Here is a 15,516-nt window from a genome sequence, read left to right on the forward strand (position 1 = left end):
TATTTATGCTGCTGCATATAAAACAACAACTGCCTTTCATGCTCTTCCTTCTCACCGTCACAGATTGGTCAACCCAAAATCTGAATCCTAAATAAGGATGCCTACAGGAAGTCTTGTAAAAGGACTGAGATGATGGTAAGCTTGGAGAGAACAGATTCTCAGGAGACAGCTTTAGTTAAACAATTCATGTTAGTGGGGGAAACAAAAGCTATTTAAACTTTGGGGGGTTCAGGAAGGGCTATTCTGGGGAGTGGACATCATTGGCTGGAGCCATAGTGTTGGAACACCTCATTTGAATCAGGAGAAATTTCAGGTGCTGCTCACATGACCTTATAAGGAGAGAAGAGATTTAACCTGGTTACTTTGCTCTGTGACCTTCTCCAGTGGGGCAGAGGAGGGGACACAGGGTCTATAGGACTGGGATAGGGAGGGAGGGATTTGACTCCTGTCAAACTCAGATGAAGATTTCTAGGGTCTGAACGTGCTTCAAAACTACTCTTGCTCCAGACCTGTTTCCCATGGCTCTATGGTTTCCTGACCCCCACAAACAACAAAACAAAACACACAACTCTCTCCTCAAAGAGGATAAGGGATGGTTTATTTAGGAGCCAAATATGAATTACCATGGCCTGGGAACAGATGTGGGTTATCCTATATTTCATATTTCAGCTTAATAATAAAAGTTCTCATAGAAACAGAACAAAGAAGTTGGTGACAATGTCAGGTGGGCATATTACAGCCAAGTGTGTAACCTTCTGGGTGGGCTTCATATCCTATGTGGTGACATCATTAGCTTTCCTGATAGTGGGCAGTAGAGGGTGGTGTCCATCTCGGAAAAAAAATAAAAAAACTTATCTAATAGTCACAAGGATTTTAAATCTTGTTCAGATTTACACAGCAACAGCTTATTCAAATTCAAGAGGGTATGTAATTAGTCGCTGGACCCATAAAAGTTCCAAGTTTCCACAATCCCTTAAATTTGAATCAGTAAATAGACCTTTGTAGAATAGCCAGCATAGTTCTGCCTCCTTCGTGGAAGCTTTAGCTTACAGGCTCAAGTGTGGTCATCAGAGAAGGCTCGAAACAGAACAGAAATGACAATCTGTGAGACATGTCTTGAACTTGTCATCGAGGCTTCATTGAACAGTGAAAGGTATACACATGGGTTTGTACTGGTGATTCTTTAGTTGACCTTTCTTTGGACTCGAGAGTAACAGGATAGGGAGCCCTATTCAGTAAAAGCATACTTCTATTCTGCATTTTTCAAGGCTGAGGATAATGAAATAAATGCAGCTCGTGATATGGACAAAAACAGTAGACCACAGCTTTCTTCAGCAACATAACCAGCTCGTTATGGTGATTAGTTGGCATGTTTTGCAGGCTAAGGGTATTGGATGCTGTTTTCAAAGATATATTTCATCTTTATCTATGAGTATGCTTATGCTTATGTGCATAAGAGTGTATTTGTACACATGCACATGCAGTGCATATTAAAGACCAGAAGGTGTTGGATTCTCTGGAGATACAGTTACAGGTGGTTTTGAACCTTATGCCATTCTAAGGACCAAACTCTAATCTTCTTGAAGAAAAGCAAATGCTCTTAACCACTGAGATACCTCTCCAGTCAATAAATACATTTTATTTGTATAATATATTTGAATTATGATGTTTATTTATAAGTAGCTATATTATAAGGTGATTGTATCTGAAGTAAAAAAATTGGGGCTTCATGATAAGCAAACCCAAGATCACATGAGATAGGCAAGGGAGACCTAGGTCCCACAGGCAAATGCTGAGGCATATATTTTTAGAAAATTTTAAATGTGACAGTTTGATTCAAGTATTTTCCTGGTGAGGCTTGTTGAAAGTGTGGTGTCCAGTGAAATTAAGGGAGGATGATTGAGAAAGGAAAGACTAAAATCAATGACAATTAGAGCAGGCTTATTATAATAAGCAGCTATGACATAATTGTATGTCAGAATTAGAGACAAGGCAGTATGTCTGGAAGGTAGGAGACTCCTTATAATTATGGTTATATGAGAAAGTTCAACAGGAGCAGATTGAGAAGCCGAAGAGCAAACAGACAAGGCTCAATAATAGAGACACAAGAAATGAGGAGAGTAGCAAGGTAGGTGGATGTTGGCATGAGATAGAGTGTTTTGTTTAGACAGAATTGAAATGGAGGTCAAGGGATTGAAACAAATGGACGCCCACTGTACATAGCAGATAGAGACTAGAAGCATGGTACCATAGTCAGTCGCTGAACATCTAATGGGTACAGCCAAGGGCATGAAATGCTCAGATGATACTTTATGTTTCCTCATTGTGTTTTGTGTTAGTGTTTATTTAAACCAAGGCTTTAAAATCTGCATTCACTTCTAACCTCCATTTCCCCAGATTGTTTTTTTTACATGTCCATGAATATATAGTAATGAGGACCAAGTGTATATGTGAAACATTTACAGTAATAAGTCATAAGGGAAATTGTTTTAAAACAATTCCCTGTTATACATGCAATTTCATCATTTATTGCAGATGATAGCAAATTTGACAACTACACATCTATTGAGATAAATATGCTTATTTTTACAAAAAGTAATTAAATCTCAACTGAATGCTGGGCACTGCAGATTGTAGAACATCTTTAGCATTTTTCAAAATTGGTCGATATTTGGATTTTATAATTGTAAGTGCCAAAATTGCTGTTTTACATCAATATGTAATATAAAATCACAGAAGTATGTTTAAGACCATTTCAGAAATCACTGGAAATTCTGTCATAATCTCAAGCCAAAATTCACTGAACCATTTTTTTATTTAATTTAATTTAACAACTCAAAGAATAAAATTTTAATCTAATATTCCATTACAAAATCAGTCCAAGATATAGTCTGATTTGATTCTCACAGGCTTATGAATGGCAGTTCTAAAATACAAAGTCTGTGTTTTTCCAATGAAGCCCTTAGACATTCCACAGAGACAGAAAATGTATGTACACTAACAGCAGTACACTTAAAAACATTCAGTGCTCTCAAATTTGAACTGGTTTCATGCTGCACTTGTGGGAATCATACATCCCCTTCACATGTGCAAACTACACATGTTTTGTGTTCAGATCCAAGGTTGCAATGAAATCCCCCAAGCACTACTAGAAACACTCAGGTTCATCCCATGTTTACTTGGAATTAATTTGTGATCACTGTATGTTCTGAGAGTTTTTCCTGCTGCCATCTGTTCTTTGCCTTCACCATTCCGAAGAATGATACCAGTTGACATTCTAACACACTCTTTAGAAAGCCTGCAGTTCAGGATACTGTGAATTATATAGGACTGAGTTTCTCAGATAAAATAATCTGTTATTAGGCTTTTAGACTGTCCCAAAAGGTTAGATGCTGTTACCAATACAACAGAGGTTGTTGCCACGAGTGCTGGAAATATTTAGCAAAACCAAGCCAAAGCAAGAAACAAACAAACAAACAAAACAAAATAAAACAAAACAAACCCCAAAACAACAACAAGAAGAGAACAGCAAATAGGCAAGAGGACAGGTTGGGTAGAAGGACAGGAGCTTGCTTACAAGGTTCCTTCTGGAACTCTCATTCCTCATTTGCAGTTGCTATTTGAGAGCATAGAGGCTACTTACTATATTTTGTAGTTTGGTAAATAGTCATTGTCACATTCCTTTGCCTGACTTTCTATGTGTGCCAGAACAAGTTGATGCAATGAAACAGATCCTGTATGAGTCTCCCACTACTTTTCTCTGGCTCTACAGAAAATCTTGTTGGATCTCCACAACTCCATTTATTTCCACACCAGTACATGGCTTGAATAGTCTTCATTAACTTTCCGGATACTTAAAAAACCGAGATCTTTTTGATCCTTCTTGCGAACTGGTACTGTATTCTTTATCTTATTAGAGCTGTGAAGGTGAAGTTCCCCAACTTATGTGCCTTGTCCTAGTAACTGTCCTAGCATTTTCCTATTTTTCTCTAGTGTGCCTTGTGTCTAACTTTGTCATCGCTCTTGTCTCTTGTGGAGTTCCTTGTTTAGGAAGATTATAGGAGTCCATTTTGATTTTCTTTTTTTGTAGATCTATGCTGAAGGGTTAGCCACAGCCAAGGGGAAACTCTGAAAGCCCCGACTAAGGAAGGAGAAGAGAGGTGTGGAAAGCATGTCTGTCGATGAGGGCTGAAGACCATGACTCAGCCCAGAGTTTCGAGGCTTGCCGGTGGTATGTTTATGTGAACAAGTTTCTCTCTTGAACGAGCTCATTACTAGTGGGTATTCAACTAAAACTAACATAATACGCCTGGAACAAATAGATGTATTAGTGTTGTTCTTTTAAAAAAATATGGTTAGAGTTGGTGCAGCCACACTTTCTTGCTGGTAGCTAGCAGGAAGCCAGGCAAGCTTCTCCATCTGGAGTCAGTTCCACTGTGCATTTCCTGGACACAGTTCTACAGTCTGTTCTGGCCTCCATCCCCTCATCCTGCTTAGGTCACTGCTGGCCTCCATCCCTGGCACGTTAGTACTGGAGTTTGTTTTAAACGATATTTGGCTGTTGGACTTATACCCTGGCCTGGTTGCAAAGCTTAGAGACAACAATCACTGTTCATGTCCACCCACGCTATTATCCTGTGGCAGTTTTTCCATCACTATGCCGGTATAAGGAGAGGTAACTCACTCTGGCAGCTATGAGCCAGGGAAAGCACATGCTTTATTGTGTATGGATAGTGCATAACTCAAATGAAAAAGGAAAATGTTTAATCGGGCACTCTTGGATCCTCACTGCTTTCAGCTACCACCAGGCATCAATTAATTAATAGATAGGACATGAAGATGTCAGTATTGAGATAAATATGCTACACCCCTATGCCCCTGAGTCTCTACTAAAATGCAAGTTTCTAAAAGATGAAGGGCTTTGCCATACATGAGGTTCCAGAAGAGTTGGGGGCTTTGACTGACAGGCTTTGCCCAATTGTGTGCAATGAAGGAGGAAGGGTTATCCAAAAGGAAATCTTGCTTATAAATCCTCAGAAAAGGGAGAAAACATGAAACAACTTGGAAAGCTCTTGTCAGTAAGATTTGCTTGAATGCTCATGGGTCATAGGCAGTCGTATTTCTGACACTCTCAAACTTCGGTAAGCATCAGGATTCATTGGACAGCAGGGAGTTAATTTACCATGCTTCTCACCTATATGCTCTGATGCCAGGGCTCTGTGTGAAGGATCTAAGACTCTGCATTTGCCAAACATTCCCATGATAATCTACCTCTGAGACAGATTTTTCTATACTTTAGTTAAGAACATTATAATGCTTATGTTCTGAAAAAAAATACTGAACCCATCTTTATTATAATTTCAGAGATGTTAGCTGCCTGTTACTTGTGAGTGTGTGGGCGAAATGTCTTTTAAACTGTCTCTGCGTACACCTTTCTTGGTCTACTGAAGAAGGGGCTATAGTTTACCCTCTTTTAATCTCCATGTAAAATTCCAGAATGAAAATCATATCCTATAGCTTCTTGGAGTCTCTCCATTGTGACAGTTGTAGTCAAACACCAAATAATGTTAGAGGGCTAAGGAGAATTGTTCCTGAAAAGATTTTGGCATGGGATTTTTCTCCAAGGAAAAAGAAAAAGACATTTGTCTTCCCTTTGAAGAGCATCTCCTCCATTCTGCAAAACCTTTGTCATTGTTTCTAGCAAAGGGAAGCACACACACACACACACACACACACAAATATAAACACTACATATTTTGCTGAATGTCTCTAATGATGACTTATTTATTTACTTTAGCTGTGTGTGCATGTGTACATACATGTGCACATATATGTGAAAGCCAGAGGACAATTTTGGGTTTTATTCCTCAAGTGCCTACCATATTTATTTTTAAAATGTATTGATATATTTCTCTTATATGCTTAGTCTCTCTCTCTCTCTCTCTCTCTCTCTCTCTCTCTCTCTCTGTGTGTGTGTGTGTGTGTGTGTGTGTGTGTGTGTATGTGTGTGTACCACTTGCCTGTTTGGTACCTAACTATGCCAGACGTGAGTTAAAGACCCTCATGAACTACTAATGTAGGGAATGTCTCATGTCTTGAAATAAACTGGGTCATATAGAAATATATCTAATACTTTCAGCTGCTGACTCTTTCAGAGGCAGAATCTCTTACTGGCCTGGAACTTGCTGTCTAGGCTATCTAGCCAGTGAGAATAAGATCCTCCTGTCCCCTATTCCAATGCTGAGAATATAAGTATGTGTTCACTCCTTTTTTCTCATGGATTCTGTGGATGAAACTTGAGTCCTACAACCTCATTTATAAACACATGCATACACACAAGCACACAAACACACACACACATCACCACCTCCATCATCACACCATAGGATGCTTGTGGTTTAGGGAGAGATGCTGAGGGTACTTTACACATGCCATTCATACTATCATTGTCCAGAGGAAGAAATAATTGAGTAAAAAAGTCATTGCAGGTTGGGATCAAAAGTAGAACAGCATTCCATACCTACTGATTGTTGGCTATCGATTTTGATGGTGATAGCACTTAGGACCTAAATTCTATATTCTGTTAAGTTCTTAACACATATTCTGTAAATGAAAAGCCAACAAACAATGGTCATTGTCCTACTTTGGCAAATGTAACTCAACTGTACCCTATGCTTGAACATTGATTATGCTTATTTTCTGGAAAGGGTGAGTTGCTTTATTAGAGACCTTCTGGCTTACAGAAAAACCTACCATTACCATGGTTCTTAGTGGAAAAAACCTCTATCTTAAATTATAGCTGGCACCATCTTACAATGTTGGCATGATGCTGCCATTTTTCCAATGGCAAACTTGACTCAACATGAGACCTAGTCCCAAATCACTCATGTGCAAGCTATGGTGTGTAATTGTAGTAAAAGACTCTAGCAGTTGGAATGTGTGTTTCCTGTACACTTGGGTGTGTCCCTAATGAATGAGGATAATTGCATGGTTCATATCATATTGTAATAATGTACTGAATTATAATATTGTGACTTTTTTTTCTTCTCTTAAGCAAAGTGACATTTTAAAATGGAATAATAAGAACTAATCCCTATGGGATAATCCTACTGCAGCGGCATATTTACTTTAAAAAGCAAATCATGGGTTAGGCCAATTGCTAAGTTAATGAAATCATTATATGGCCAGCTAAGTGGATTTTAGTAACGCTGGCTTTTGTTGTGTGTGTGGCACCTGAGCCTTGTCCTGTAGGAAGGCAATAAATCATTGTTTGTTAAGTAGAAATTTGAGCCCCAAGGTCTGGACGCTCCTTAGTAACTAGATGTTTTCCTGTGGTGCTAATCACTCCAGATAATTCATTCAAGCAGAGGATTTACATTGCTTTTCAGATTTCTACTTTGATCCTCAATTCTGTGGATCTCAGTCTTTATGAACAATCACATTCATGTGGCTCTTTTTACAAAGTTGGTTCCAGTATGGAGCTAGTATGAAGAAATCCCGTGAAGAATCCTTTTAGCATTGATTTCTGATTTGAAGCCCTGTAACCCTGGGTTATTGTCCCTCTGATATCTGACAGAGTTATGTAATTCTTATATGAATGGGCAACCAGGGATTTGCACTTTTGGTCTGTTGGCTTTCATTTCCCACCTTCTGCTCTAATTTCTATTTCCCTTATCATCCAATTCCAACTCACTTGAATGTCATTGGCACAAAGACCTAGGCAGGCTAGCCTAGTGTGGTGGTTTAAATGTGTTCTACCCAGGGAGTGGCACTATTAGGAGGTGTGGCCTACTTATTGCAGTAATTGTGCTACTATGGGGATGATCTATGAGACCCTCCTCTAGCTGCCTAGTAGACATTTCTTTCCTGGCTGCAGATGGCTCAAATGTAGAACTCCCAGCTCCTTTTTCAGCACCTTGTCTTCCTAGGTATTGTCATGCTTCCATCTGGATGATAATGAACTAAACCTCAGAACCTGTAAGCCAGCCCTAATTTAATGTTGTCCTTTATAAGAGTTGCCTTGGTCATGATATAGGAAACCATAACTAAGACAACTGGGGTATAAAAAACGTAAGTATGTATTGTCTTGTGATGACTCCAAGGTGTTGAAAATAATATGGCTAAAACAAGTAAAAATATATTGTCATAATTTATTAGACTCAGAGCTATCAGTTAATTTCAGATTTCTGTTCTACCTCCCATCACATGTACTAAACATCATTCTTAGTTCCAAAGCCTAGAGATCTACATTTTAAAAATGGTAGGAGCTGGGGATGGTGGCATAGACCTGTAACCCTGGTACTTGGGTGGTGAAGTCAGGAGAATAAAAAACTCAGGATTATCTTCAGCTACCTAACTTCTTATAGCATGTTTGAGAGTATCCTGAACTACATATGACCCTTTTTTAATAAACACACACACACACACACACACACACACACACACACACACATACACACACACACAGCTGTTAGGGTGGATTTCATCAAAACTTGGTTTGCAAAAAAGATTGTTTCTATTTTCAATGTCAAAGATAGAAAGTACAGAAATGAAACTGCCAGGCCTACTTAGCTGGCAGCATGTTCCATTTATATGCATTAAGCATTACAAGCATATGCATATACACTCTTGATATGCTCTCTCTCTCTCTCTCTCTCTCTCTCTCTCTCTCACACACACACACACACACACACACACACACACACACACTTCAAGTGATCAAGCACAACTATGGTCATATGTTGTCCCTTGACTATCCACATATGATAATGTTTTGTTTAAGCCACAGTGTTAGAACATTCTGTGTTCTATACTACAAGGTAAGGTCTCAAAGCATCACACTTACTACCTCATCACATGTATGCAGTTTTTACTTCTTATGCCTGAGACAATTTGTTTTTACCTGGCTTTCTCCTTGGGATTCTGAACGCATTGAGGATAGAGTCTTTCTCTGGCTTGTTTACTGATGAGTCTCCACTGCCGATATCAGTGCCTGTCTGATAACCGACACTCAGTAAATATTTATTCAATCAATGAATACATTTCATATAGGCATCCCTTGTAGATTTAACTCCTAATTCCATTTTCCTAAGGCTTAAGTTAAATGTACTCTCAGAGGATCTATAACATGCTCTAATAGGAAGGTTTGTAGTCTTCCTAAGTTGCTAGGAAATGCCAGCATGGACCGTTTAAAGAAGATGCCCTTGATGTATGAAGGCAGCCCAGATAATAAAAACATACATGTATTATGTTTCTAGTGGATCACCGCAGATTTTGCTTCAGTCTCAATGACTTTTGTGCTGTGTATTTCTGACTACTCAGAATTTGTGGACACATAGAAAATATGTTACCTCATCCTACACAAACTATCATATATTCCAGAAAACCTCTTGTACATATTCCTGTCTAAAACATTTACCATTTGATATTGATGCATGGGTGTGGTATGGCTTCTCTAAGGAAACCTGGCGAGCCCTGGGAGCTGACTCATTTCTTACACACTCACTAACAGTGTCCTCTTTAGAAATGCTTCATGTTTTAATGTTTTATTTACCCCAATCTTTCTTCTTGCAGAAGCATTGCAGTAGAGTGGATGAGAACATTGTGGTTTAGAAAATGATTTTTAGGATTCTGCCTCTAGTGAAATATTTTTTCCATCTAGGTGATACCTCCAAAATTCTCCACAACCTCCTAAAATAGAGTCACTAACTTGATACCAAAGATTCAACTTCCCAAGCCTATGGAGGAAAATTCTCATTTAAAGTACTACATATTTCTTACACAATAAATCAGTTAAAAACCTCATGATGCAGACTGAATTATAAAAAGGTTGCTACCAACGAGACAAAAGAGTCCAAGACAAAAAAGTTTTTTTTTTTTTTCTTTTTTGAGGTCACGCAGTAAGTACTGTCAAACCTAGGCTATGTAGACCCATAGGTTACCCAAGTCTACATTCCTGAAGAATCCACTTGTACTGGGAATGTGTCTTCTGTGGAGTAATGGCAGCTAACTATCTGAACAAGACTTGGAACTTCAGAATAGTTTTCTATGGTGAGGTAGCATCGAAGTCCTACCAGTAACCAGCAGGATTGAGTAGTTTTGCATTAGCAAAGCACAGAATGAGGGTAGAGGAAACTGAGTATCTCAGTGAGGGTCTGAAGCCTCCACCTTCACCTTCCTTTTGCAATGCTTTTCTAGTTTACTACTCTGGTTTTAAAATTTAGGTTTCTCAATCATTCAACTTATTGTGAGATCTGAAGCATTTTTCTACAGTGGAATTTTTCTGTTCTAATTCAGAATAATGGGCATTTTAAAATGCATATGCACTTAAAATATTATTCTAAAAGGAAACAGTAGCCTGCCAAGACAGGCAAAATAATTTTAGATACTTGACAAGAATTTGATGCTTATATGTAATTAACATTTTGCAGAAATCACTTTTAAAATCTTTTAATTAAATAAAATCTTTAGGTTTTAAGTTTCTCTGCCATTGCTACTTTTATAATCTATGAAATCACATTTACCAAAAGTCTGATTTTATTAGGTTTTAGACACTAAAGGATTCATCAACATAACTTTGTAAGATGTACTCTGGAAGACTTCCGTAGGATCTTCATCCTTTAGCATGGGAGCATAGATGATGAAGTTTATAAAGCAAACAAAGATCCAAATGTTTTCAGCCATAAAAGCCTCTAGAACATAGAGTTGCAAGTCACTGGTCAAAGGGAGTTCCTAGTCTGTCTTTATTTAGCCTTTAAGCTAAAATAATAATTTTACATTATTGGTTTTATGGGTTGTTTAACTCTATATGGTCAATGGAGTCTAATATATGTTTAGTGTGGTATTTTATTGAAATCATTTGTAGCACCAACCCTGTCCCTGGACAATATTCATTTCATTGTGTATATTATGAATAATGTCTCTAAAACGGTTGTGGCCAACCTCATTTCATATGTTTTCCATGAATGTCTGCCTCGCCAATTGTCCCTCCTACCACCCCTCTAGTCTGGGCTTCTCTGGGACACTTTTGGTTAACTATGTTTGGTGTGTGGGGGGAGGGGGATGGTTTGATAATTTAGGACTTGCTCATTAAGAAACTACAGCTTTCATATTGAGCCATTATAATTCTGAAACTTCATGTAAAAAAATAAAAAGCCACTGGAGATGTTCCTTGACTCTGAGAAGGAGCACAGCCCAGCTATGCCAATGTTTCTAACCATCCTCATCAGTAACCAGCAGCTATGCCCATGAAGTAAGTTGTCAACCCCTGACCCTGTCTGGATAGATTCATAGATTTAAACCCAAGTGTAATATCCCTAACTTAATAACTCAAAATCTAGAATCTCCCAAATCTAAAACATTTATTTACTCCCACGGCTATTAAAAGTTTTGTGCCAACTACCTCCAAGCTACAAGAATGAGATATACTTGAAGAGAATAAATTTTGAGTTTAGGCTTGTTTTCTATTTCTGTTTATCTTATCAATATGCAAGTATTTCAAATTCAGAAGGCATCCCAATTTCTGAACCATTACTTTTCAGAAGCATTTCAAATAGGGACTACTCAACATATATTTGCTATTTTGAGCTAGTGCGTGTGGGGACCATGTGTCTAACCCCAATCAATCATCCTAGTGCTGTTTATTCCTGCCCCACCTTCTGTTTCCTTGTAATTTCCCAATCCACAAATCTCATTATGTAATACCGTCTTCCCAATTCATGGCATTCATTATTTAAAGCAGATTACTCCTTAACTGGTCAAAATAAGTATGATTCCACCTAGTAATTGTCATTTGATGGGAAGATATCCTATGCAGAGGGCCATGTCAGATGTAACACCTGCAGAGCTAAGATAACCAACTGAGTCTCTGAGCTCCTTAATCTTTCATCTCCTATTGTTTATGGCAACTTGTTCTTTTCCTAGGAGTAGATAATTTTAAAACACTGAACCTCTGCCATCTAGATGTGCTAAGATCTCTTTAGGGGGTTCTGAGATCACAGCATCAGGAGTGAAAGATTGCTACCGTTATTCCAAAACACAGTGATAACAGATGCTCAGTGATAACTCTGTGTAGATGTGAATTTCCAGTTCAGGAGACCCCCATTCTTTCATTCACAACAGTTGATAATTTCTTCCTCTTTTGGATGATTGTGCCACATTTGTCCTGTGTAAGCAACAGGGCACCTTAATGACCTGCTTTATCTTGTCATGGTACTGATGACAATTCCTCAAGACAGAATGCAAAAATCTCTCAGTATATTTTTCATCTATACACATTTGCTCATTCACAGTCTAGTTCCAGCTTATTCCACCATCTGCTGAGCAAAATTTAATGTCATTAAAGTTTTCTTTGTCCTTGGAATATGCTACTTAGCTCTGTCTTCTCACAACACTATGCCTCTCTTATTAGTTGTTTCTTCCATTTCTGTGACAACCAATTGACAAGGAAGAAGAGAGGATCATCTGTAAGTAAAAGCATTTGCTGCATAAACATTAGGACTTGAGTTTAAATCCTTAGCATAAATTTAAGTAGTTGTAGATGGTGGTGCATATCAGTAACTCTCGCCCTGTAGAGTATGGAGACACAGGCAGTGTGTTGCTGGGACTTCATGAACGCAAGATTAGCCTACGCTTCAGTACAACACCTTGTCTCAATGGAGTGAGGGAAAGAGTGATAGAGTAAGACGCTCAACATGTGTATGTACAGTCATGAACAACTGAACACACAGAGAGGGGGGGAGAGGGAGGGAGGGAGAGAGGGAGGGAGGGAGAGAGAGAGGGAGAGGGAAGAAGGGAGGGAGGGAGGGAGGGAGGGAGGGAGAGAGAGAGAGAGAGAGAGAGAGAGAGAGAGAGAGAAACACAAACACACAAAGAGAGACAGAGACACAGAGATAGATACAGAGAGGGAGAAATGCACAAACAAACACAAACATGCACAGAGAGAGAAACATACTCAATCAAATACCGGCACACACCTTAGAGAAAGGGAGAAACCTTAGTAAAAAAATGCAAGGGGAAAGGATGTAAATTGCTCACAATTTAGGGCACAGTCCATTTTGTTTGGATAGATATCACAGCCAAATCCTATGACAAATACTTAAATCTCATCAGTAATCAGATGTCAGAAAGAGATGAGAATGCTGTTCAGCTTATATTTTCCTCTCTTCCCATTTTCCTCTGTCAAGCACCCAAGTTCATAGGATTATGCCACCCATATTCAGATTGTCCCTTCTCAATTAAACTTTCTGGAGATACTTTCACAGACATAATGATAGCTGTTCCTAGAAGAACAGTATGGCTGGCAAGCTGACAGTGAAGGAGAGTTGCCAGTTTTTCTTATAACTCAACTCTTCACACCACAATGTCTCCAATCCCATCTCCTCTCTTTCAGGAAGGGTTCCTAATTTCTTGCAGGAAAGTGTTGCCTGTTCAAGGTTACATATCTCTCTTACATCTTTTAAGAATACTTATTCTCATCCAAGTACTAACCAGGCCTAACCCTGTTAAGCTTCTGAGATCAAATGAGTTCAAGCTTGCTCAAGGTGGTGATAAAAATGATGAAGTATCATTTTCCACAATTGATGACCCAAGTATGGGTCAAGAAGGACTCAATTGTCTTTATACAGCTGACTACTGGTAGTTTGAGTATATGGGAAATACCAATTAGACTGTGGTTTGAGGGTTGTTTTTCATTTGTTTGTTTATCGTTCATTTTTGGGAAAGGTCAAAAAAGTGAGAGGCAAACATGGAAGGATTGGGAAGTAAATGTGATTGGAGCATAATGATATAAATTCCCCAAATAATCAATAAAAATATTATATTGAATGCAAAAAGAATGAGGACTAGAACAAATTTTTTCTTCTAGAAAATGCTCTTCCTAAGGTCTTACCTTTTCTGATACAACATGGAATTTCAAATTTAGACCTTCATGAGAACAAGAACAAAGTGCTGTGGGAGCACCTGTGTCAATATTCATCTTGTGTCTTTAATGACTATTTTCTCGTCTTTGCTCTCCCTGTCACAACCTAGGTAATGCAGAGGAGTGAGCAATACACTTCCATTGTCATCCTGTCTACACTGGCTGATGATGATTTGTACTTGGAAGAAAAGTTTAATAAAATTGGTTGTGTTTTCTTGTTGTCTTCTTCTCTTTCTAGATACTGGTATTTGCTTGGGACTAGTCAGCTATGGAGGAAAATATGTAGAAAATCAACAGTTGTGAAAGGCTTGGGGGGTATTATAGTGTGCAGAAAACAGCACATCACTTTTTTCTATTGGCTCATCTGTACTGGCAACAGTGCAGCAGGCTGTTCTTCTGTGAGCTGCTTCCTTGGTGTTGAGCCAAGGACAAATCTGGGCCCCTTCAAAGTTGTTCTCCAGAGTGACTCAATACTTCCTATGATGAAGGAAAACAAAGAAAGAAAAGACTCACTCTGCTTGTTGGAGATCAAGTTCAGGTCTCTTTATCTTGATGTATGTGTGTCACTTCCACCTGCCTGTTGACACTGAAAGGACTGATTGAGATGCAGGTTCATGTAGATGCTGTTGCCTCCTTAGCTCATTGATACTGGCATGTTACAACTTTCTTTTATCCACAATTCAATTGCTCACAATTCAGCTGAGACGTTATTTTTGACATTCTGTTTCTACTGCCTTGCAAAATTTATTTGTGTGCACTGTGCAGGAGTCATTTGAAGTAGGTGGGATTTGTGAGCAGACAAATTAGTTGTCTACAAAAGCTATAGAAGTTCTCTGTTGGAATTTTTGGGGTCACTTATGTACACTATTATATCATCTGCAAACAGTGATGTTCTTCCTTTCCAATTTGTATCCCTTTGACTTTTTTTCTGTTGTCTAATTGCTCTGTCCAGGACTTTCAGTTCTATGTAGAATAGTGGGAGACTGAGTAGCCTTGTCTAGTTCCTGATTTTAGTGTAATTGCTTCAATTTTTCCCACAGTTAAGTTTGGTGTTGGCTATTGGTTTGCTGTATACTGCTTTTATTATTTTTAGGTGTGTGCCTTAGATTTCTATTTTTTCCAAGACTTTTAACATGAAGGGGTGTTGAATTATGTCAAATGTTTCTCAGCATCTAGTGAAATGACCATGTGGCTTTTATCTTTTAGTTTGTTTATATGGTGGATTACATTGATGGATTTGTGTATATTAAAACATCCCTGTGTCCCAGGGATGAAGCCTACTTGATAATGGTGAATGATCTGATATCTGTCTAGAAATTCATCTATTTTCTCCAGGTTTTCCAGCTTTGTTGAGTATAGGCTTTTGTAGTAGTATATGATGATTTCTTGAATTTCCTCATTTTCAGTTATTATCTCTCCACTTTCATTTCTGATTTTGTTAATTTGGATACTCTCTCTTTGCCCTCTAGTTAGTCTGGCTAAGAGTTTATCAATCTTGTTAATATTCTCAAAGAACCACCTCTTGGTTTTGTTGATTCTTTCAGTGGTTCTTTTTGTTTCTATTTGGTCAATTTCTGCTCTGAGTTTGATTATTTATT

This window comes from Micromys minutus (assembly GCF_963924665.1).
Source record: "Micromys minutus genome assembly, chromosome: 3".
NCBI lineage: Eukaryota > Metazoa > Chordata > Mammalia > Rodentia > Muridae > Micromys > Micromys minutus.